At 44.0% G+C, this 23,100-nt stretch overlaps 1 protein-coding gene across 4 annotated transcripts in view; it reads right to left on the reverse strand.

The window, feature by feature from the left end:
- GNB1 (G protein subunit beta 1) overlaps positions 1 to 23,100 on the reverse strand; it is a 92,165-nt gene that overhangs the window by 41,202 nt on the left and 27,863 nt on the right. The window lies entirely within an intron of this gene.

Raw genomic sequence — 23,100 nt, forward strand, 5'->3', positions numbered from 1 at the left:
ACTTTACTTATCAGTACTTTGTATTAACTTAGTGGTAAGTTTTTCAGTGTGGAAAAGAAGAAATCTGATCTCAATTTCTTTAAAAAAAAAAAAGAAAAATCCTTAGAAATGCCTCAGGGAAAATATCTTGAATTAAACTGAAAAGCATCAGGGGGAAGGGGTGTTTAGAATCCTCTTACTACAAAAATTATAGTAACAGCAACAGAAAAAAAACATTGCAATTCAAGAAGATTCTAAGAGTAACCTTCCCCAGACTTCCCATCTGGCCCACAGAGGATCTCATGTGAATGTCAAAGAAGCCACAGGCTGACTGTTCCCTAAGTGCAGGCAAGTCCACCTGGGCACATCTCCAGCCCACCCCTCTGGCCCAGTCCCGCTGCTGCAGTGCCGTCCAAAGATGTGGCCCTGGGTGTCCAGAAGGCCAGAGCAGCAGACACAGCAACAAGCCTCTGGACTTGCCTCTCATCACACTGCAGCCAGTGTGAAAAAATATTTACTTCTAGATTTCTTCTGAAATACCTGCGTGCTCTTCCCCAGAAACTAAGTTTCAGTACACTTAAAGATGTTCTGGTAATCTCTCCAAAATACTCTGTGGCAAGGCCGCTCTTGGCCATTTCGCAGGTTGCCTCTTGCCTACTGATCAACCCTCTACTACATTTCCAGACTCAGTGCGTGCCCCTAACCTGGGGGTCAGGAGAGGCACCAACAAGCTGGCGCCCCAGCTGAACTATGAATTCTAAGGCATTTATTTGTAACAACATAGTTTTGTTTTCGAATTATGCTCGAACGCTGCTTATGTTATAAGCAAGCACATACTTTTCTGGCAGTAAAAGTGGGCATGAAGAAAACAGTGTGGTGGTTCCTCAAAAAGTTAAACACAGAATCACCATACAACCCAGCATTTCTACTTGTAGGTACACATCCAAAAGAACTGGAACCAGGTATGCAATCCATGTACACGTATGTTCACAGAAGCACTCTTCACAACAGCCGAAAGGGGGCAACAGCCCAAATGTCCATCAGGAGATGAATGGATAAACAAAGTGCGGTACACCCACACAACGCAATCCTATTCATCCATGAAGAGGAATGAGGCACTGCTACACATACAGCATGGATCACGCTACGTGAAGAAGCCAGACACAAAAGGTCACACACGGTATGACTCTGTTGATGTGAAATATCCAGAGCACGCAAATCCACGGAGACAGAGGCAGTAGCTGCCAGGGGCTCTGTGCGCAACGGACAACTGCTCGACGGACACAGGGATGCTTCTGGGGTGACAGAAATGTTCTGGAATTAGGTAGAGGCAGTGGCTGCACAACACTGTGAATTACTAAAATGCCACTGAATTGTTCACTTTAAAACCGTTTTGTTATATGAATTTTACCTCGGGGTGGGGGAAAGAATAAGTGCTGTTAAAGGTACTTGAAAAAACCAAACCAAACCAAACCGGTGGGTGTGGAAGAAGTTGGAGACGGGGGCAAACTACGGCTCTCGCCCCCATGAACCCTCTGAGCCGGGCTCCCAGGAGTGTACACCCAAGGCTTCATGAAGCCATCAAACTGAAAGCCGGGGAATCTCAACCTTGGCACAACTGACAGGTTTTTTTACATTTATTATTTTTTTTTATTTATTTATTATTTTTGGCTGCATTGGGTCTTTGTTGCTGCGCACGGGCTTTCTCTAGTTGCAGTGAGCGGGGGCTACTCTTCATTGCAGTGTGCGGGCTTCTCACTGCGGTGGCTTCTCTTGTTGTGGAGCACGGGTTCTAGGCGCGCGGGCTGCAATAGCTGTGGCACGTGGGCTTCAGTAGTTGTGGCTTGCGTGCTCTAGAGCGCAGGCTCAGTAGTTGTGGTGCACGGGCTTAGCTGCTCTGCAGCATGTGGGATCTTCCCGGAACAGGGCTTGAACCCATGTTCCCTGCATTGACAGGCGGATTCTTAACCACTGTGCCACCTGGGAAGCCCCACAACTGACATTTTAGAGTGGCTTGTTCTCTGTGGTGGGGGCCGTCCTGTCTTCTGTAGGATATTCAGCAGCTGGCCGGCCTCAGCATCCCCTTCCCCAGCTGTGACAACCCCAAATTTCCAGACACCACTAGATGTCACATGGGGAGAGCAATACTAATCCCAGGTGAGAGCCACTCCTTTAAGGTAACTGTCACAATCACCCCAATCTCCAAATGTAAGTCCTTTCACGTATTTTCCACATCAAGAGACAGACAGAAGAAAGTAAAATAGAAAAATGTATCATTGTTTGCTCTAATTCAAAGGCCTAGACTGCCTTGTGGCTCAAGGCATGAAACAAAGTTCAAGCTCTCTATTCTTTGGAAGAGAAGACAGGGAGCTAACTCCCAGAGAGCACTGACCCTCCAGCTCACAGAGGATGCTGAGAGCACCGCCAAACCACCTCCCCCTGATTCACATGGACAGCTGTCTGGACTCATTTCTGGCTAAAAATAAGACCCAAGTGGGGTTCTTTTTCTGACTGCCCAGCCCACAGAACCCAGCACAGAGAACAAGACCATTGTCTTAGACAGCAGCACACATTCATGTGATCCTAAACTAGGGGTACCACTTTTACAGAAAATCAGAAAACCAGGGATTTAAAAAACCAAAGGCTACATTTTACAAAGCTACCACACCTACTAGAGGCAAAAGGTACCATGGCAAGTGAGTCCCACCTTTAGACCCCTAAGGGCTGAGCACACTAGACTGATGAGCCTGGCTGACGGGTTTCCAGGGCCCACAGGGGAGGGGGCAGCGCATGGCCAGACAGTCAGGAGAAAAGATGGTTCTCAGGCAGCAGGCTGGCAGGGAGGACACTCCATGGTTACTCTGAAGCCCAGCCACGAGGGGTGCTGCTACAGAGTGGAAGTAAGGGGTGGCATGAGTACATGCTGAATTGTTCTCTATTTAACGTTCTTAGAAAGAGACCCAGTTAGAAAGAGAAGTTGGAGGAAGATGCAAACATAAAATTCAAGAAAAAGGTACAACCGTTTACAGACCAATTTTTAGTCAAATTTTAAATATGTGAAATAAAATTCAAATCATATATTTAAACAGAGTAACAACAACTCTATCATGATTTTTATGAGCAAACCAAACACTTCTAATATTCCAAATAAACAGCGCCTCGCCTACCCCAACACTGCTTTTAGACCATCTTCCTGTGGCCGGTGGCGGCCTCCTGGAAGGAGGGCATGAGCCCTGCATCCCTCCCTCTTATCCTCTGTACACAGTCTGCCTATGCAAACCCGTGCAGCACAAAGCTTCCAGACCACTCCCTCACAGAGGGACCAGGCGGCCGCACACCACGCCCTCCCTGCCCAGTACTGCCTTCAGGCTGCCTCTGGCTGCACCTCAAACACTAGTCTTTGAAGTCTACCCAGTACCTTGGCTTAATTTTAAGTGATGTATGGGTCAAATCCCTTGAACATCCATTCACTCAACAACTATTTCCATGCCTATAATGTGAGATAGTGTGCTAACGCTCAAAACAACATGTCACAACCAGGGATGTGAGCCACCTACATGGGTCTTACAGTCTCGTGGAGAAAGCATGAAAAATTATCCTATGAGGTACAGAGAGAAAAAAAGAGAGGGACTGTACCAACACAAACTAAACTAATAAAAATCCAGAAGGGCTACTTTCTACAGCCTCCAATTATAAAATAAGACATGGCATGTAACATACAGCATAAGGAATATGGTCAGTAATATCGTGATAGCTTCTGTATGGGGACAGAAGGTTATAGACTTATCGTGGGGATCATTTCATATCGTATGCAAGCGTCACACCACTACGTACTGCACCTGAAACTAACATAATATTGTACATCAACGTCCTTCGGTTAAAAGGAAAGGGCTAGTTTCACACAGAGCTGTGTGGTACGGGCACAGTCCTGGAAATGCACGCACAGGCCAGGACCCCAAGGTTCAGAGAGCAGAGCGCTGAAGCAGGTGTGCTGCTGACCCAACCCCGGCTCTGGGGTCAGAGGGAACGGGCCCTGCCCCCGGCCCAGAGAAGCCACTGCACAAAAGCTGGGGAGGACTCCGAGCCATTCTCAGTGGCCAGGGGCACCACAGTCCGCTCAAGGCGCTCAAGAGCCAAGGCAGTTCTAGTCCCACGATTTTTTTTTTTTTTGGCTGCGTTGGGTGTTGGTTGCTGCGCGTGGGCTTTTCTCTAGTTGCGGTGAGCTGGGGCTACTCTTCGTTGCGGTGTGCGGGCTTCTCACTGCGGTGGCTTCTCTGGTTGCGGAGCACAGGCTCTAGGCGCACGGTCTTCAGTAGTTATGGCACACGGGCTCTGCAGTTGTGGCGCACAGGCTTAGTTGCTCCGCGGCATGTGGGATCTTTCCCGGACCGGGGATCAAACACGTGTTCCCTGCGTTGGCAAGTGGATTCTTAACCACTGCGCCACCAGGGAAGCCATGTTCCCAGGATTTTATTAGGCTAATATCCTTAGAGAAGATTTTAAAAGATGGAATTATTCTATGTCAAAGATTAGGCACTTTAAGGCTCCTGATAAGATCAACTAAGCCTATGTTTTGATTCAGTACAGTTGCTAATTTAGCAATATTAAATCTCTCTGTGATGAACTTCTTTGTACACACATAATCTAGTATCATGAGATTTTAAGTATCAAATACTAGCATTTGTATGAATACTGTTATTCCAACATTTTTCAAAATCTACAAACTGAGTCCTCTTGAGATATACCTAGAGAATTCCTTTACTGGGGACATTAAAATTTCAAATCAAGCAAAGGTACACCTGTTGGGAATGATTCCTTCCATATCCGCATAACCTCACACATGTACCCTGTTACTTATCTGTAATTCTGAGATAACTAAACCCAGACAGAACGGACATAAGGGCATTAATTAGCCTTTATCCTGTTCAGTGTGAACAGTCATACATTTTATCACAAGATTTAAGGTGTCTGATTATAAGTCCTGCTGCGGGCACTGTGCACGTGTGATATACACACCACTTCATCTTTCTAAACCCTGAAAAAGGCTGAATTCTAGAACACATCCAGTCCTAAGAGTTTTGCATAAAGGACTGGGGGCTTGTAAGAGACAAAGTAAACTTCTCAGTTCTCAATAATTCTCTAGTACAAACCTGTCCTGAAGAGGCAGAATATGAAATGATAATGTGAAGGAGGTCCCCTAGCCAAATTCAGGAATAAATCTGAGGGTAAAAAGGAATAATAATTAGGGCTTCCCTAGTGGCGCAGTGGTTGAGAGTCCGCCTGCCGATGCAGGGGACGCGGGTTCATGCCCCGGTCCGGGAATATCCCACATGCCGCGGAGCAATTGGGCCCGTGAGCCACAACTACTGAGCCTGCGCGTCTGGAGCCTGTGCTCCTCAACAAGAGAGGCCACAATAGTGAGAGGCCCGCGCACTGCGATGAAGAGCGGCCCCCACTTGCCACAACTAGAGAAAGCCCTCGCACAGAAACGAAGACCCAACACAGCAAGAATAAATAAATTAATTAATAAACTCCTACCCCCAACATCTTAAAAAAAAAAAAAAAAGGTGGGAAGACTGCTCAAGATGTAGTGACCCTCAGGAGACAAGATAACAAAACGTGCAACACATGAACTTGATTAAACCCTGAATTTGAATAAAGGACATGAAGACGTTCTGAAGAAAACTGAAGAAATCTAAATGTGGACTTGGATTACGCATTAGTGAATCAACGTTAAGATTTGGGGTATCACGAAACTACTGTGGATATGTAAGAGGACATCCTTGTTCTTGGGACAGGCTGGAGTTGTGAAGAATAAAGTACCATGACACAACAATCAAACGGTTCACCAAAAAAGCAGAGAGGAAATGCTACAAATTACCGAAATTTGGTGAAAGGTACAAGAATGTTCACTGACCTATTCTTTCAACTTTCTGTAGCTTCAAAAGTTATTCAAAATTAAAAGCTGGGGAAGGGAAATACTACAGCCAACAAAAGGCAAATACAGATTTAAAAAATATGCCCTTGCAGTGATCAAATGAAAGATGGGATGACCTGAAGATAAAGTCAGAGAAAATAACTTATTTTATAACTATTTTTTTGACTTTTCCACTGACCAATACAGTAAGAAAAAGCTTTAGTAGCTGGAAAACTTGGTACAACCTCAAGATTTAATGACTCAATCAATGCAGTTTGATTTTTAAGAGTATACTTTAAAAAAAAGATGAATATTTAACTTTTCATATTTAATTAATTTTTATTCATTTTAACAGTGTTTTAAGTGTTTTTTTTCTCAGGCTGGCTAGAGGTTTATCAATATGATTTTTTCAAAGGACCGATTTTCAGTTTCACTGATTTTTCCTACTGTATTTCTGCTTTCAGTTTCACAAAATTCTCTCTTACTGTCATTATTTTCTTCCTTGTGCTTGTTTTGAAATCAATGTGCTCTTCTTTTAGTTTCTTAAGGTAGAAGCTTAGATTGGTGAGACCTTTTCTGTTTTCTGTAGTAAGCATTTAATTCTACAGATTTCCCTATAAGCACTGCTTTCACTATGCCCCACAAATGTTGATATGTTTTGTTTTCACTTTCATTCAAATTAAAATTTTCAAGTTTCCCTTATGAGGTCATCTTTAATTTTCAACTACCTGGGGACTTTCCAGACAGCGTTCTGTTACTGTTCTCTAATTTAACTCCACTGCAATCACAGCTACTGTCTAGCCCCTGACAGCTCCAACTGCTGGGTCCTCCTCAAGTCTGGCTTCCACTGATTCCTTTATCTCTTACCAACAGATCACTTTCTGTGTATCACATATAATTTTTCACTGTGCACCAGAAAAAGCAGCAGAAACCAAAGTAAACAGTATCTACACCTACGGACGGGACACCCCTTCTTCTGTGGGGCCATCAGTATGGAAAGTTGAGTCAATCTACTCTTCAGCTGAGTTGCGCGCAGGTTTTGTAATCCTCAGCACGCCACAGCCTTCAAATTTCTTCAACAGTAAACTGCCTTCACCTTTACGACACTAGAATACTGTTCTCAAAAATTATTGGCCAAAGAAGAAATACACCCCTCTCAAACCCGCTGCAAGCGGAAGTGAGGCAGAAACGCAAGTCATCCAACTTCTGCTCAAATTCAGATTCACATGAAGACGGAAACAAATGTGCAGGCCGCCTCGGTTTGAGGATGAGCCTTCAACTTTATTCTGGCAGAAAGGTGGGTGTTTGCTAAACTGAAAAAAAACCCCAAAAACCAACATACTGCGATAGAATATATAAGGACTCCCCCAAAGTTAACGTTCTGCCCCACACGGTACACACAGTCTTTGGCAGAGGACACACCTTGCCCCACACCCACAAAGGCTCCGTTAACCCCGTTTCCTGGGAGGCTGGGGCTCTGCCTTGCTTCCACTCGTGTGTCCAGAGGTTCCTTAACGAGTATCTTCAGGTGCTATGTTGGATGTTCTGTACAAAGCTTGGACTTGCCTGTAGAACACTGCCAGCCACATTCCCGGCAGCATACCACACAGTGATTTCATACAGTGACACATCAAGAACCTCCTGTCTGCACCACCTCCTTCTCAAGAACACACCGGGGCTGCAGTTTCCACCATCACAGTCTGCGAACCAGCTCTGTATGAAGGTGCACCAGGGGCAGGAGAGGCGCACAGGAACACTTGTGATGCTCCTACCTAAAACAGTTTTGGCTAACCCTAGATGCTGAATAATAAGTTTCTAACCATGCTCAGTTTTTTGTTTTTTTAATTAATTTATTTATTTTTGGCTGCGTTGGGTCTTTGTTGCTGTGTGCGGGCTTTCTCTAGTTGCAGTGAGCAGGGGCTACTCTTCATTGTGGTGCGCGGGCTTCCCATTGCGGTGGCTTCTCTTGTTGCGGAGCACGGGCTCTAGAGCGCAGGCTCAGTAGTTGTGTGGCACACGGGCTTAGTTGCTCCGCGGCATGTGGGGTCTTTCCCGGACCAGGGCTCTAACCCGTGTCCCCTGCATTGGCATGTGGAGTCTTTTTTCTTTTTTCTTCGGTATGCGGGCCTCTCACTGTTGTGGCCTCTCCCGTTGCAGAGCACAGGCTCCCGACGCGCAGGCTCAGCGGCCATGGCTCACGGGCCCAGCTGCTCCGCGGCATGTGGGATCCTCTCGGACCGGGGCATGAACCCGTGTCCCCCGCACCGGCAGGCAGACCCTCAACCACTGCGCCACCAGGGAAGCCCTCAATTGTTTTTTAAATTATCCTGTATTCTCTTGTGTTCATTAAAAGCTTAAAAAAACACACACATTTCACTGTGGTTTCCATATGAGACAGTAAATCTTTGGGGGAAAAATTATGAGAGAAACTTTATTTTTTGCAGAAGGGTGGTTAACTATGCAATATGACCTGCAAAGAGTTCCAACTGGGAATGTAAACTGATACAGTCACTATGGAGAACAGTATGGAGGTTCCTTAAAAAAGTAAAAACAGAATCACTGGGCTTCCCTGGTGGCGCAGTGGTTGACAGTCTGCCTGCCGATGCAGGGGACACAGGTTCGTGCCCCGGTCCAGGAAGATCCCACATGCCGTGGAGCGGCTGGGCCCGTGAGCCATGGCCGCTGAGCCTGCGCGTCCTGAGCCTGCGCGTCCGGAGCCTGTGCTCCACAACGGGAGAGGCCACAACACTGAGAGGCCCGTGTACCGCAAAACAAAACAAAGCAAAACAATTACTACATGACCCAGCAATCCCAACAATGGGCATATACCTAGAGAAAACTGTAATTCAAAAAGACACATGCGGGGCTTCCCTGGTGGCGCAGTGGTTGAGAATCCGCCTGCCAATGCAGGGGACACGGGTTCGATCCCTGGTCCGAGAAGACCCCACATGACGCGGAGCAACTAAGCCCGTGCACCACAACTACTGAGCCCACAGGCCGCAACTACCGAATCCCACGCCCCTAGAGCACAAAGCTTGTGCTCCACAAAGAAGCCACCGCGATGAGAAGCCAGCACACTGCAACGAAGAGTAGCCCCTGCTCGCGGCAACTATAGAAAGCCCACGTGCAGCGACGAAGACCCAACACACAGCCAAAAATGAATAAATAAATTTATTAAAAAGAAAAAAAGACACATGCATCCCAATGTTCACTGCAGCACTATTTACAATAGCCAGGTCATGAAAGAAACCTAAATGTCCATGAACAGAGGAATGGATAAAGAAGATATGGTACATATATACAATGGAATATTACTCAGACATAAAAAGGAACGAAATTGGGTCATTTGCAGAGACGTGGATGGATCTAGAGACTGTCATACAGAGTGAAGTAAGTCAGAAAGAGAAAAACAAATATTGTATATTAACGCATATATGTGGAACCTAGAAAAATGGTACAGGTGAACCAGTTTGCAGGACAGAAATAGAGACACAGATGTAGAGAACAAACGTATGGACACCACTGGGGGAAAGTGGCGGGGGTGGTGGTGGGATGATTTGGGAGATTGGGATTGACATGTATACACTAATATGTATAAAATGGATAACTAATAAGAACCTGCTGTATAAAAATATAAAATAAAATTAAAAAAAAAACCAAAATCAAAAAAAGCTCCAACTTTTTCCCCAACTTTGGTTTGCCTAGAAGAATAGCTCAAATTTTGCAATAAAAAACTAACTTTACTATCAAACACAGTAGTAACTGCTTAACATTTGGCATGTTTTGGGGGGAAGAAGTACGGAAATACAGCCAGGGATACATCAATGTGGAAAATGGACAGAAGCAGCAATCTGCTCAGAGCCCTTTAAATCCAACACAGAAACAGGAGGCACAGCCGCAACGCTGACAGTCTCCTCCCAGGGCTGCCTATATTCCCAGACTGAAACGACGTGCCAAGCGCCCAGCACAATGACTGAAGAGACACTGCAATCAAGCTACATGTTTCAGAACTCCAGAAGCAAAAGTAAGATCCTAAAAGCTTCCAGATGGAAAAAATCGGTGGTATACAAAGGATCAAGAATCAACAGCTCTGAATTCCCAACAGCAACACTGGAAACTGGGAGAAAACAGAGTAATGTCCTGAACTAATTCCAAGCAAGAACTGTATACTCAAAATTATCAATCCTAAGGTCAGAATAAAGACATACAAAGTCTAGGAAGCTACTAAAGGATATTTTCCCCCAAAGGGCGGAAAAATAAGGAAGACATCACATCTGGAACTCAGGAGATCCAGAGGAGACATGATTTCCTTCTCTTTCTTTTCTGGACCTTAGATTTGGTGGTTAATGCACTCTTCGATACAGTAATGATATTCCGATACAGTGACCACCCCAGAAGGTCTGACCCACATGGCACTCACGTGTGTTATCAGGCACTGCTCTGAGCACTGTGCCTACTGTTCCTCTAAGGCCCATAGCAACTTAATGAGCAAGCCTCAGGAGTGTACCCACTATCTTACGGATAGCTAAACTGGTAGAGCCTAAGACCCCAAACTAGATTTTAACCACGTACCTCGAAAAAAGACATAGGTCAAATTATTGTTAACCAACCCTAAAATTTATCAGGTACTTACTATATGCCAAATGCTATGCTGCTAAGTACTTTATACTCATCATCTGATTAATTCCTCAATAACCCAACGAATACATACTGTTATCATCATTCCTTGTCATTTCAATTCTGTAAAATTACAGAAAAGATAGCTCAGGCAAAGGAAGGTCAGTAGCTAACTCAAAGCTGAACAGAGGCACAGTTAGCATCACACCCAGTGAAGGGACTCAAGCCCAGGGGCTTACGCTGGCGCTAAACTTACTGTCATTTTAAAATAATAAGTCTGTGTACATTTTTTAAAAAGAAAGAAAATCAGATACAAAAACTAAATTTGTCCCTTTGCTCAGAATGTCCTTTGGCCTCTCTTCCCCTCTGCCAGGAAACAGCACTCAACCTTAGAGACAGAGCTTTATTAAACCTCCCTGACTGCCCCTCTCCCCAACTACCCAGCCTCCCTCCCCGTTCTCTGATGCACTGCCATGTTCCCACCGTACTAGGCTGTAAGCAAGGCTTGTGCCTTGCCTTCATCGCTGCTTTGGACACTTTGCTTTGGAGCGGAGGGGTCTGTCACCACCTTTTCTAAGAGCTGCCCCCATTGTTCCTCCTCCAAACCCTGGTCTTGGGATGGTCCCCTGGCTCCCACTCACCCCAGTCAGAGCTGACCACACCAAGGACAGGCACCCAGCTCAAGTCAGACCAAACAAACTGTATCCCCCAATAATGTGGAAACTGAGACTGAGAGTGCAGTGGGCTCTCTGGGTCTGGAAGTGGGACATGAACTGGAGAGCTGTGGCAGGCCACCCTCCACGGCGTAGACGGAGCAGCAGGAAGAAGAGTAACACTGATGTACAAGAGGGGCACACTCCCCGCTGTTCCTGTCCCTTCCCAGGGCCTCTGCATTCCAGTCTTATAATTAATTCTTGTTTTTTCTTTTTTTTTAATATTTGAATTTTATTTTTTTTATACAGCAGGTTCTTATTAGTTATCAATTTTATACATATTGGTGTATATATGTCAATCCCAATCTCCCAATTCATCCCCCGCCCCCGCTTTCCCCCCTCGGTGTCCATACGTTTGTTCTCTACATCTGTGTCTCTATTTCTGCCCTGCAAACCGGTTCGTCTGTACCATTTTTCTAGATTCCACATATATGCGTTAATATACGGTATCTGTTTTTCTCTTTCTGACTTACTTCACTCTGCATGACAGTCTCTAGGTCCATCCACGTCTCTACATCTTCTTGTTTTTTCTTAATCTGGAGCTTCAGTTGGTTGGTTTCTTGCAACCAAATAACTCTACTAAAACTACCTGTATATCATACCTACACCAGCACCAAGCATCCGTTCCCTAAGTGCTTGCAAGTAAGTCCATGACCTCCTCAGTTTAGGGCTTCACCAACAGTCTCTGCGAGAGGACCCCCAAATTCCCACCTGTCTTATCTTCCAAGCCTGAACCCTTAGCCTCCAGTTATACGCCCTTTGCCTCCCACCTGGGGGATGGCAGCAACAGACCCTTAGCCCCCTTACCTGACTGTACGAGCAACACCTGACGTGCCAATCACCTCCTCCTCCTCGAACGCTGGGTGAGGGGATTACCATTCTTTTGCTGTCCCCCATCTCCTTGCTACGCCCTTTCCTGACTGCAGCCCGATCCCTAGAGTCCTGGCAGTGCACTGCTCTAAGGGCTCAATCCCCTATCACAGTAACAGGCTTTCCTTTCCAAACCCACTGACGGTGGATTCACCGCCCACTTCCGGCACAGAAAACCCCCCTCCCCGCAAGCTGCCACTCAATCCTACCCATCTGCCTGTCTCGCCCCCTGGACTCCACTCCCACTGTCCGGGCCTTTGCCTAGCCTGCTATTAACTTGCTTCCCCAGCCACCTCTTTCCCTCTCCAGCCATCCTATACACCACTGCCTGATTTATCTTTCTGAAGGGCAGCTCTTGACATCTGATTCCAGTCTTCAAGTGCTCCTCCTACAGAAGAAAATCAAACTTTTTTAGCCTGGCCTAGTCGAAAGCCCTTGTACCTTACCCACCATACTTCAGGCACCCTCCCGCAGGATTCTGATTCATCGAGTCTGAGGATGGCCAAATACACGTACACAAACGCTGCGGGTGAAGTTGGGGCTCTCCGCCAGATTTGGACCAAGATCCTGACCAAGATCCTGACTGGTCCCTTACAGAGAAATCCGAGAAACATTAACGTATTCTTGCCTTGAAGAGTTAGAGACAACTTTTAAAAAGTAATATATTTCCCCAGAGTCAAGAAAAAGGACAATGCTTCCAAAACTTACCAGCTGAAGACATGAGCATTGTATTTCCTGCAAAAACTGCAAAACAGAAGGCACTCTGAATTGAAGTGTTTCTGTCACTCATATTCTAAAGCGTCTGTGATTTATGATGGGAACTGGAAAGAAGCAAGAATCATAGACACTCTGTGCCTTCAGACCATTCAGAATCTGGCAGTGCTCTTTACTGTGAAGCTCAGCTGACGTCTGTGTTTATGATGTGGTCTCTGTTAGAAAAGCATTTCGTGAACCTGTTCTTGTGCCATACACCAGTTTAGGCCAAATATTTAGGAACATTTACAGGCATCCTTTGTTTTACTGCACTTCAGAGATACTGCGTTTTCTACAAACTGAAGAGTTCTGACAGCCCCATGTTGAGCAAGTCCATCAGCGCCATTTTTCCAACAGCATTTACTCACTTTGTGTCTCTATGTCCCATTTTGGTAATTCCTGAAATATTTCAAACTTCTTAATTATCATTATATTTGTTATGGTGTTACTACCTAATGTTACTATTATAAGTCACTGAAGGATCAAATAATGATTAGCACTCTTTAGCAATAAAGTATTTTCAACTTAAGGTCTGTATGTTTTTTTAAACATAATGCTATTGCACACTTAGCAGACTACAATATAGTGTAAACACAACTTTTATATGCACTGGGAAACAACCAAAAAAGTCATGTGATTTGTTTTATTGCAATACTCGCTTAACTGTGGTAGCAGAACCGAACCGGCAGTATCCCCAAAGTATGCCAGTACTTCCAGTTTGAAAGCATACAGCCATGCTATACAACAGCACTAAAATAGGACGAACGTTTTAAATTGTCTATAAAACATTTAACAATAAATGGTCTTGATATCTGGGCTCACGTTTGTGAGCCTTCATTCATGCATTCATCACGCCTGTTTCATGCCAAGCACTGAAGCAGGGGCTCCACACACTGACTTGTCCTTGCCACTCAAGTTTCTCACCTGGTTAAACTAAACACTGATAAACACAGCCACTTCTTATCTCTCTCTGGATGTGACAGGAGTTGCCAAATTAACTTTGTTTTCTCCATTCCTGGATTTTTACTCCAATTGCTATCCCTCTCTTAAAGGAAACCTTGTTGGTACAAAAAAGCCCAGTCATCAAAAAAGGGGTGAGAAGGGGGACCACAGTAAAGAAGCAGAAACACAACAAAGAAACGGGCATCAAAAATCTGTTTGGAGCACTTCCCTGGTGGTGCAGTGGCTAGGAATCCGCCTGCCAATGCAGGGGACACGGATTCGATCCCTGGTCTGGGAAGATCCCACGTGCCACGGAGCAACTAAGCCTGTGCGCCACAACTACTGAGCCTGTGCTCTAGAGCCCGCGAGCCACAACTACTGAGCCCACGTGCCACTACTACTGAAGCCCATGCACCTAGAGCCCGTGCTGCACAACAAGAGAAGCCACCGCACCACAGCAAGGAATGGCCCCCACTAAACCCAACTAGAAAAAGCCCGCACACAGCAACGAAGACCCAATGCAGCCAAAAAGAAAAATAAACAAAAATCTGTTTGAAGGAGGATCTATATGTATCATTTTGGTCCCAGATTTTCCTTCCTAATTAAGCTTTAAGCAAGTGAATGCTCAAGATAAAACTCCTTGATCAAAGAATCATTAGTCATAGGAATTCACCAAGAAGCTTACTGAATACAAGAAAACCAAACTTATAAGCTTATAACCAAGCTTTGGTTATTATAATAACCAAATTTCCATCCAAGTTATTCATTAATTAGCAATGATTAAAAAGTAAATGGGGGCTTCCCTGGTGGTACAGTGGTTGGGAGTCCGCCTGCCTGTGCAGGGGACACGGGTTCGTGCCCCAGACTGGGAAGATCCCACATGCCGCGGAGCGGCTGGGCCCGTGGGCCATGGCTGCTGAGCCTGCGCTCCGCAACGGGAGAGGCCACAACAGTGAGAGGCCCGCGTACCGCGGGGGGGGGGGGGGGGGGGGGGGGGGGGGTAGTAAATGGAGAGAGGAACCAAGATGACAGAGTAGAAGAACGTGCTCTCACTCCCTCTTGCGAGAACACCAGAATCACAACTAGCTGCTGGACAATCATCGACAGGAAGACACTGGAACTCACCAAAAAAGATGCCCCACATCCAAAGACAAAGGAGAAGCCACAGTGAGATGGTAGGAGGGGCACAATCACAGTAAAATCAAATCCCATAACTGCTGGGTGGGTGACTCACAGACTGGAGAACACTTACACCACAGAAGTCCACCCACTGGAGTGAAGGTTCTGAGCCCCACATCAGGCTTCCCAACCTGGGGGTCTGGCAACGGGAGGAGGAATTCCTAGAGAATCAGACTTTGAAGGCTAGCGGGATTTGATTGCAGGACTTCGACAGGACTGGGGAAACAGAGGCTCCACTCTTGGAGGGCACACACAAAGTAGTGTGTGCATCAGGACCCAGGGGAAGGAGTAGTGACGCCAGGGGAGACTGAACCAGACCTACCTGCTAGTGTTGGAGGGTCTCTTTCAGAGGCAGGGAGTGGCTGTGGCTCACCTTGGGGACAAGGACACTGGCAGCAGAAGTTCTGGGAAGTACTCCTTGGCGTGAGCCCTCCCAGAGTCTGTTATTAGCCCCACCAAAGAGCCCAGGTAGGCTCCAGTGTTGGGTTGCCTCAGGCCAAACAACCAACAGGGAGGGAACCCAGCCCCACCCATCAGCAGTCAATCGGATTAAAGTTTTACTGAGCTCTGCCCAGCAGAGCAACACCTAGCTATACCCACCACCAGTCCCTCCCATCAGGAAGCTTGCACAAGCCTCTTAGATAGCCTCATCCACCAGAGGGCAGACAGCAGAAGCGAAAAGAACTACAGTCCCGCAGCCTATGGAACAAAAACCATATTCACAGAAAGATAGACAAGATGAAAAGGCAGAGGGCTATGTACCAGATGAAGGAACAAGATAAAACCCCAGAAAAACAACTAAATGAAATGGAGATAGGCAATCTTCCAGAAAAAGAATTCAGAATAATGATAGTGAAGATGATCCAGGACCTCGGGAAAAAAATGGAGGCAAAGATCAAGAAGATGCAAGAAATATTTAACAAAGACCTAGAAGAATTAAAGAACAAACAAACAGAGATGAACAATACAATAACTGAAACGAAAACTACACTAGAAGGAATCAATAGCAGAATAACTGAGGCAGAAGAATGGATAAGTGACCTGGAAGATAGAATGGTGGAATTCACTGCTGCGGAACAGAATAAAGAAAAAAGAATGAAAAGAAATGAAGACAGACTAAGAGACCTCTGGGACAACATTAAACGCAACAACATTCACATTATAGCGGTCCCAGAAGGAGAAGAGAGAGAGAAAGGACGAGAGAAAATATTTGCAGAGATTATAGTCTAAACTTCCCTAACACGGGAAAGGAAATAGCCACCCAAGTCCAGGAAGCGCAGCAAGTCCCATACAGGACAAACCCAAGGAGAAACACACCGAGACACATAGTAATCAAATTGGCAGAAATTAAAGACAAAGAAAAATTATTGAAAGCAGCAAGGGAAAAACGACAAACAACATACAAGGGAACCCCCATAAGGTTAACAGCTGATTTCTCAGCAGAAACTCTACAAGCCAGAAGGGAGGGCATGATATACTTAAAGTGATGAAAGGGAAGAAACTACAACCAAGATTACTCTACCCAGCAAGGATCTCATTCAGATTCGATGGAAAAATCAAAAGCTAAGAGAATTCAGCACCACCAAACCAGCTCTACTACAAATGCTAAAGGAACTTCTCTAAGTGGGAGACACAAGAGAAGAAAAGGACCTACAAAAACAAACCCCCCAAAATTAAGAAAATGGTAATAGGAACATAAATATCGATAATTACCTTAAACGTGAATGCATTAAATGCTCCAACCAAAAGACACAGGCTTGCTGACTGGATACAAAAACAAGACCCATATATATGCTGTCTACAAGAGAACCACTTCAGAACTAGGGACACACACAGACTGAAAAGTGAGGGGATGGAAAAAGATATTCCATGCAAATGGAAATCAAAAGAAAGCTGGAGTAGCAGTACTCATATCAGATAAAATAGACTTTAAAATAAAGAATGTTACAAGAGACAAGGAAGAACACTACATAATGATCAAGAGATCAATCCAGGAAGATATAACAATTATAAATATATATGCACCCAACATAGGAGCACCTCAATACATAAGGTAACTGCTAACAGCTATGAAAGAGGAAATCAACAGCAACACAATAATAGTGGGGGACTTTAACATCTCACTTACACCAATCGACAGATCATCCAAAATGAAAATAAATAAGGAAACAGAAGCTTTAAATGACACAACAGACCAAACAGATTTAATTGATATTTATAGGACATTCCATCCAAAAACAGCATATTACACTTTCTTCTCAAGTGTGCACGGAACATTCTTCTCCAGGATAGTTCACATCTTGGGTCACAAATCAAGTCTCAGTATACTTAAGAAAACTGAAATCATATCAAGCATCTTTTCTGACCACGACGCTATGAGATTAGAAATCAATTACAGGAGGAAAAAACGTAAAAACACAAACACATGGAGGCGAAACAATACGGTACTAAATAACCAAGAGATCACTGAAGAAATCAAAGAGGAAATCAAAAAATACCTAGAGACAAATGACAATGAAAACATGATGACCCGAAACCTATGGAATGCAGCAAAAGCAGTTCTAAGAGGGAAGTTTATAGCTATACAAGCCTACCTCAAGAAATAAGAAAAATCTCAAATAAACAATCTAAGTTTACACCTAAAGGAACTAGAGAAAGAACAAACAAAACCCAAAGTTAGCAGAAGGAAAGAAATCATAAAGATCAGAGCAGAAATAAATGAAATAGAAACAAAGAAAATGATAGCAAAGATCAATAAACCTAAAAGCTGGTTCTTTGAGAAGATAAACAAAATTGATAAACCATTAGCCAGACTCATCAAGAAAAAGAGGGAGAGGACTCAAACCAATAAAATTAGAAATGAAAAAGGAGAAGTTACAACAGACACCGCAGAAATACAAAGCATCCTAAGAGACTACTACGAGCAACTCTATGCCAATAAAATGGACAACCTGGAAAAAATGGACAAACTCTTAGAAAGGTATAACCTTCCAAGACTGAACCAGGAAGAAACAGAAAATATGAACAGACCAATCACAAGTAAGAAATTGAAACTGTGATTAAAAATCTTCCAACAAACAAAAGTCCAGGATCAGATGGCTTCACAGATGAATTCTATCAAACATTTAGAGAAAAGCGAACACCCATCCTTCTCAAACTCTTCCAAAAAATTTCAGAGGAAGAAACACTCCCAAACTCATTCTACGAGGCCACCATCACCCTGATACCAAAACCAGACAAAGATACTACAAAAAAAGAAAATTACAGACCAATATCACTGATGAATATAGATGCAAAACTGCGCAACAAAATACTAGCAAACAGAATCCAACAACACATTAAAAGGATCAAACACCATGATCAAGTGGGATTTATCCCAGGGATGCAAAGATTCTTCAATATACACAAATCAATCAATGTGATACACCATATTAACAACTTGAAGAATAAAAACCATACGATCATCTCAATAGATGCCGAAAAAGCTTTTGACAAAATTCAACACCCATTTATGATAAAAACTCTCTAGGAAGTGGGCACAGACAGAACCTACCTCAACATAATAAAGGCCATATACGACAAACCCACAGCAAACATCATTCTCAATGGTGAAAAACTGAAAGCATTTCCTCTAAGATCAGGAACAAGACAAGGATGTCCACTCTCACCACTATTATTCAACATAGTTTTGGAAGTCCTAGCCACGGCAATCAGAGAAGAAAAAGAAATAAAAGGAATACAAATCGGAAAAGAAGAAGTAAAACTGTCACTGTTTGCAAATGACATGATACTATACATAGAGAATCCTAAAAATGCCACCAGAAAACTACTAGAGCTAATCAATGAATTTGGTAAAGTTGCAGGATACAAATTTAATGCACAGAAATATCTCGCATTCCTGCACACTAATGATGAAAAATTTGAAAGAGAAATTAAGGAAACACTCCCATTTACCACTGCAACAAAAAGAATAAAATACCTAGGAATAAACCTACCTAGGGAGACAAAAGACCTGTGTGCAGAAAACTATAAGACATTGATGAAAGAAATTAAAGATAATATCAACAGATGGAGAGATATACCATGTTCTTGGATTGGAAGAATCAATATTGTGAAAATGACTATACTACCCAAAGCAATCTACAGATTCAATGCAATCCCTATCAAACTACCAATGGCATTTTTTACAAAACTAGAACAAATAATATTAAAATTTGTATGGAGATACAAAAGACCCCGAATAGCCAAAGCAGTCTTGAGGGAAAAGAATGCAGCTGGAGGAATCAGACTCCCTGATTTCAGACTATACTACAAAGCTACAGTAATCAAGACAATATGGTACTGGCACAAAAACAGAAATATAGACCAATGGAACAGGATAGAAAGCCCAGAGATAAACCCACACACCTATGGTCAACTAATCTATGACAAAGAAGGCAAGGATATACAATGGAGAAAAGACAGTCTCTTCAATAAGTGGTGCTGGGAAAACTGGACAGCTACATGTAAAAGAATGGAATTAGAACACTCCCTAACACTATACACAAAAATAAACTCAAAATGGATTTGAGACCTAAATGTAAGACCGGACACTATAAAACCCTTGGAGGAAAACATAGGAAGAACACTCTTTGACATAAATCACAGCAAGATCTTTTTTGATCCACCTCCTAGAGTAATGGGAATAAAACCAAAAATAAACAAATGGGACCTAATGAAACTTCAAAGCTTTTGCACAGCAAAGGAAACCATAAACAAGACGAAAACACAACCCTCAGAATGGGAGAAAATATTTGCATACAAATCAACGGACAAAGGATTAATCTCCAAAATATATAAACAGCTCATGCAGCTCAATATTAAAGAAACAAACAACCCAATCCAAAAATAGGCAGAATACCTAAATAGACATTTCTCCAAAGAAGACATACAGATGGCCAAGAAGCACATGAAAAGCTGCTCAACATCACTAATTATTAGAGAAATGCAAATCAAAACTACAATGAGGTAACACCTCACACCAGTTAGAATGGGCATCATCAGAAAATCTACAAACAACAAATGCCGGAGAGGGTGTGGAGAAAAGGGAACCCTCTTGCACTGTTGATGGGCATGTAAATTGATACAGCCACTATGGAGAACAGTATGAAGGTTCCTTAAAAAACTAAAAATAGAATTACCATATGACCCAGCAATCCCACTACTGGGCATATACCCAAAGAAAACCATAATTTAAAAAGACACATGCACCCCAGTGTTCACTGCAGCACTATTTACAATAGCCAGGTCATGGAAGCAACCTAAATGCCCATCAACAGATGAATGGATAAAGAAGTGGTACGTATATACAATGGAATATTACTCAGCCATAAAAAGGAACGAAATTGAGTCATTTCTTGAGATGTGGATGGATCTAGAGACTGTCATACAGAGTGAAGTAAGTCAGAAAGAGAAAAACAAATATCGTATATTAACGCATGTATGTGGAACCTACAAAAATGGTACAGTTGAACCAGTTTGCAGGGCAGAAGTTGAGACACAGATGTAGAGAACAAACGTATGGACACCAAGCGGGGAAAGCCGCGGGAGGGGTGGGGATGGTGGTGTGCTGGCGATTGGGATTGACATGTATACACTGATGTGTATAAAATTGATGACTAATAAGAACCTGCTGTATAAAAAGTAAATAAAATAAAATTAAAAAATTAAAAAAAAAAAAGTAAATGACAGGACTTCCCTGGTGGCACAGTGGTTAAGAATCTGCCTGGCAATGCAGGGGACACAGGTTCGAGCCCTGGTCCGGGAAGATCCCACATGCCACGGAGCAACTAAGTCCGTGCGCCACAACTACTAAGCCTGCACCCTAGAGCCCATGAGCCACAAATACTGAAGCCCGAGCCCCACAACAAGAGAAGCCACCGCAATGAGAAGCCCGCACACCGCAAAGAAGAGTAGCCCTCACTCGCCGCAACTGGAGAAAGCCCGTTCACAGCAGTGAAGACCCAACGTAGCCAAAAATTAATTATTCTTTTTAAAAAGTAAATGACATAAATAACCCCCGCATGGTAGGAATAATAAACACTAGGTCACTGTGTTTAAGTCCAGGGTAAGGAAAGCACCCCTTGGACGAAAGGTGGCATTTCCTTGGCCATGATGGAAGAGTGGGGAGCAGATCTTCCCACAAAACTGGACGGTGTGAGCTCCTGACCCGAAGGGAGTTAAGTGAGGACACGGAATCACAAAGACCTGAGAGGAGGAGCATCCACACATGCAGAGCCCGGGACAGGGCCACAGCCACCGGACTCTTCACCCTATTCTTGGTGCCTAGAGTCTGGAGTAAAGGGGCTTCCAAATATTTGTTCAGTTTTTTCTTTCATGAAGGGTATTTCCTCCTCCCAATTATACCTAATGTAGTAATTAAAAACTTGGTGATGCATGGGACGATCAAGAATGTAAATTCTGGGGCTTCCCTGGTGGCGCAGTGGTTGAGAGTCCGCCTGCCGATGCAGGGGACACGGGTTCGTGCCCCGGTCTGGGAAGATCCCACATGCCGCGGAGCGGCTGGGTCCGTGAGCCATGGCCGCTGAGCCTGCGCGTCCGGAGCCTGTGCTCCGCAACGGGAGAGGCCACAACAGTGAGAGGCCTGAGTACCTCAAAAAAAAAAAAAAAAAAGTGAATTCTGACAACAGTTGATTTTTCTTTTAAAGCCCCAAATAACGTTAATTCAGAAAGAAGAGGAAAAAGGTCACGTACTGTTGAACCTCCTGAGGGAAGTACCCCAGAAAACAATGACACCATGAAGACATTCAAGAAAACCAGGCTACATGGACAGCATATTGTGACTTTTAGTCATTTACATACTTTCACTGGATAAATAAATACATTGTCCAACTACCTGGCCCATTTGCCAATGAAAAACCTTAAAGGAAGAAAGAAATTTGACTTATTATTAAGAACTATAACTTTTGGGAAATGGTTAATTCTAGATATGAAAAATTAAACGACTCAATCTCCCCCTACCCTCAACACCCCCCCAAAAAGTTTAACTGGTCTAGTCAAGGCTCTTCTGTCTGCCAAGAAGAGAAAATTCCCACAGGGAATTGGAGAGAGATCTGACAGGTCCCAAGGCCAGGAAGCACAGCAGGCTCCGGGGGGTGTGGGACTGGAAACAAGAAAGGAAAAACAGGAACCAGAGCCCCGTCTGGCCAGCTCTTGGCGACCCTTCTGTTTTGCTGGGTGCACTTTCAGTCCTTCACCCTCTCTCTTAACTCGTGCACGGTCCAAAACTGACTGTAATTCCACTGCCCAGTGTCATCTGTGTCTCTGTGGCACAGGAGGGGATGGCTCCCCCTGCCACAGGGACTACCGATGGGGTCCCTAGAAGAGAACACAGGCCAAAAACTGACTGGTGTCTTTAATATAGTAACAAACTCCCTTTAAGTTACATAAGCACTTATCTCTTCACTCTGGCACTACGTAACTACTTGGCAAAGATAAGTCATAAAGTATCATACATGAACCGAAATATATATAGCAAGTAATAATTCAGTTCCCAAAAACTTACGGTCAACAGACATGTGGCCCTAAAAAAAAAAAAAAAAAAAATCAGCAAAACCTCTTTAACATTTTTTTTAAGTACTCATGACTTTCCCCACTGTCTTATCAACTTATTGTGTCAAAAATAGGAGAAAGGGCTATGGCCAAAATCAGAGGACATCTAACAAAGACAGTCACTTGTTATTTTGATAAATCATTTATGTTTTCAGTTCATTCTCACACCTGTCAAGAAAAATTACAGGTTACCTTCTAAAAGTCCATTTATACGTTCCTTAGACGATAAATTTCATTTTTCAAATAAAAGGCACATTATAAATGCCGGTAAGGCCCCTTTAGTCGACAACACTGGTTTTCCTGTGGGTCCTCTAACTTCCCCTCTGGGGACAGAGCACCCCAGAGTGACTTAACTTTGATTCCTGGATAGGGAAAGATCCCACCTTCCGCCCTCACCCTGGTATCTCCGGTGGGCAAGCCCCTTCTCCTGGAAACCCCCAACCCCCAAAGGCTGCAGGGCCTAGTTCAGGCAGCCATTAAAACCCCAGCTCCAAAACTGCGCGGAAAGATGCAGCGAAC

The sequence above is a fragment of the Stenella coeruleoalba genome (genome assembly GCF_951394435.1).
Source record: "Stenella coeruleoalba genome assembly, chromosome: 1".
NCBI classification, from domain to species: domain Eukaryota; kingdom Metazoa; phylum Chordata; class Mammalia; order Artiodactyla; family Delphinidae; genus Stenella; species Stenella coeruleoalba.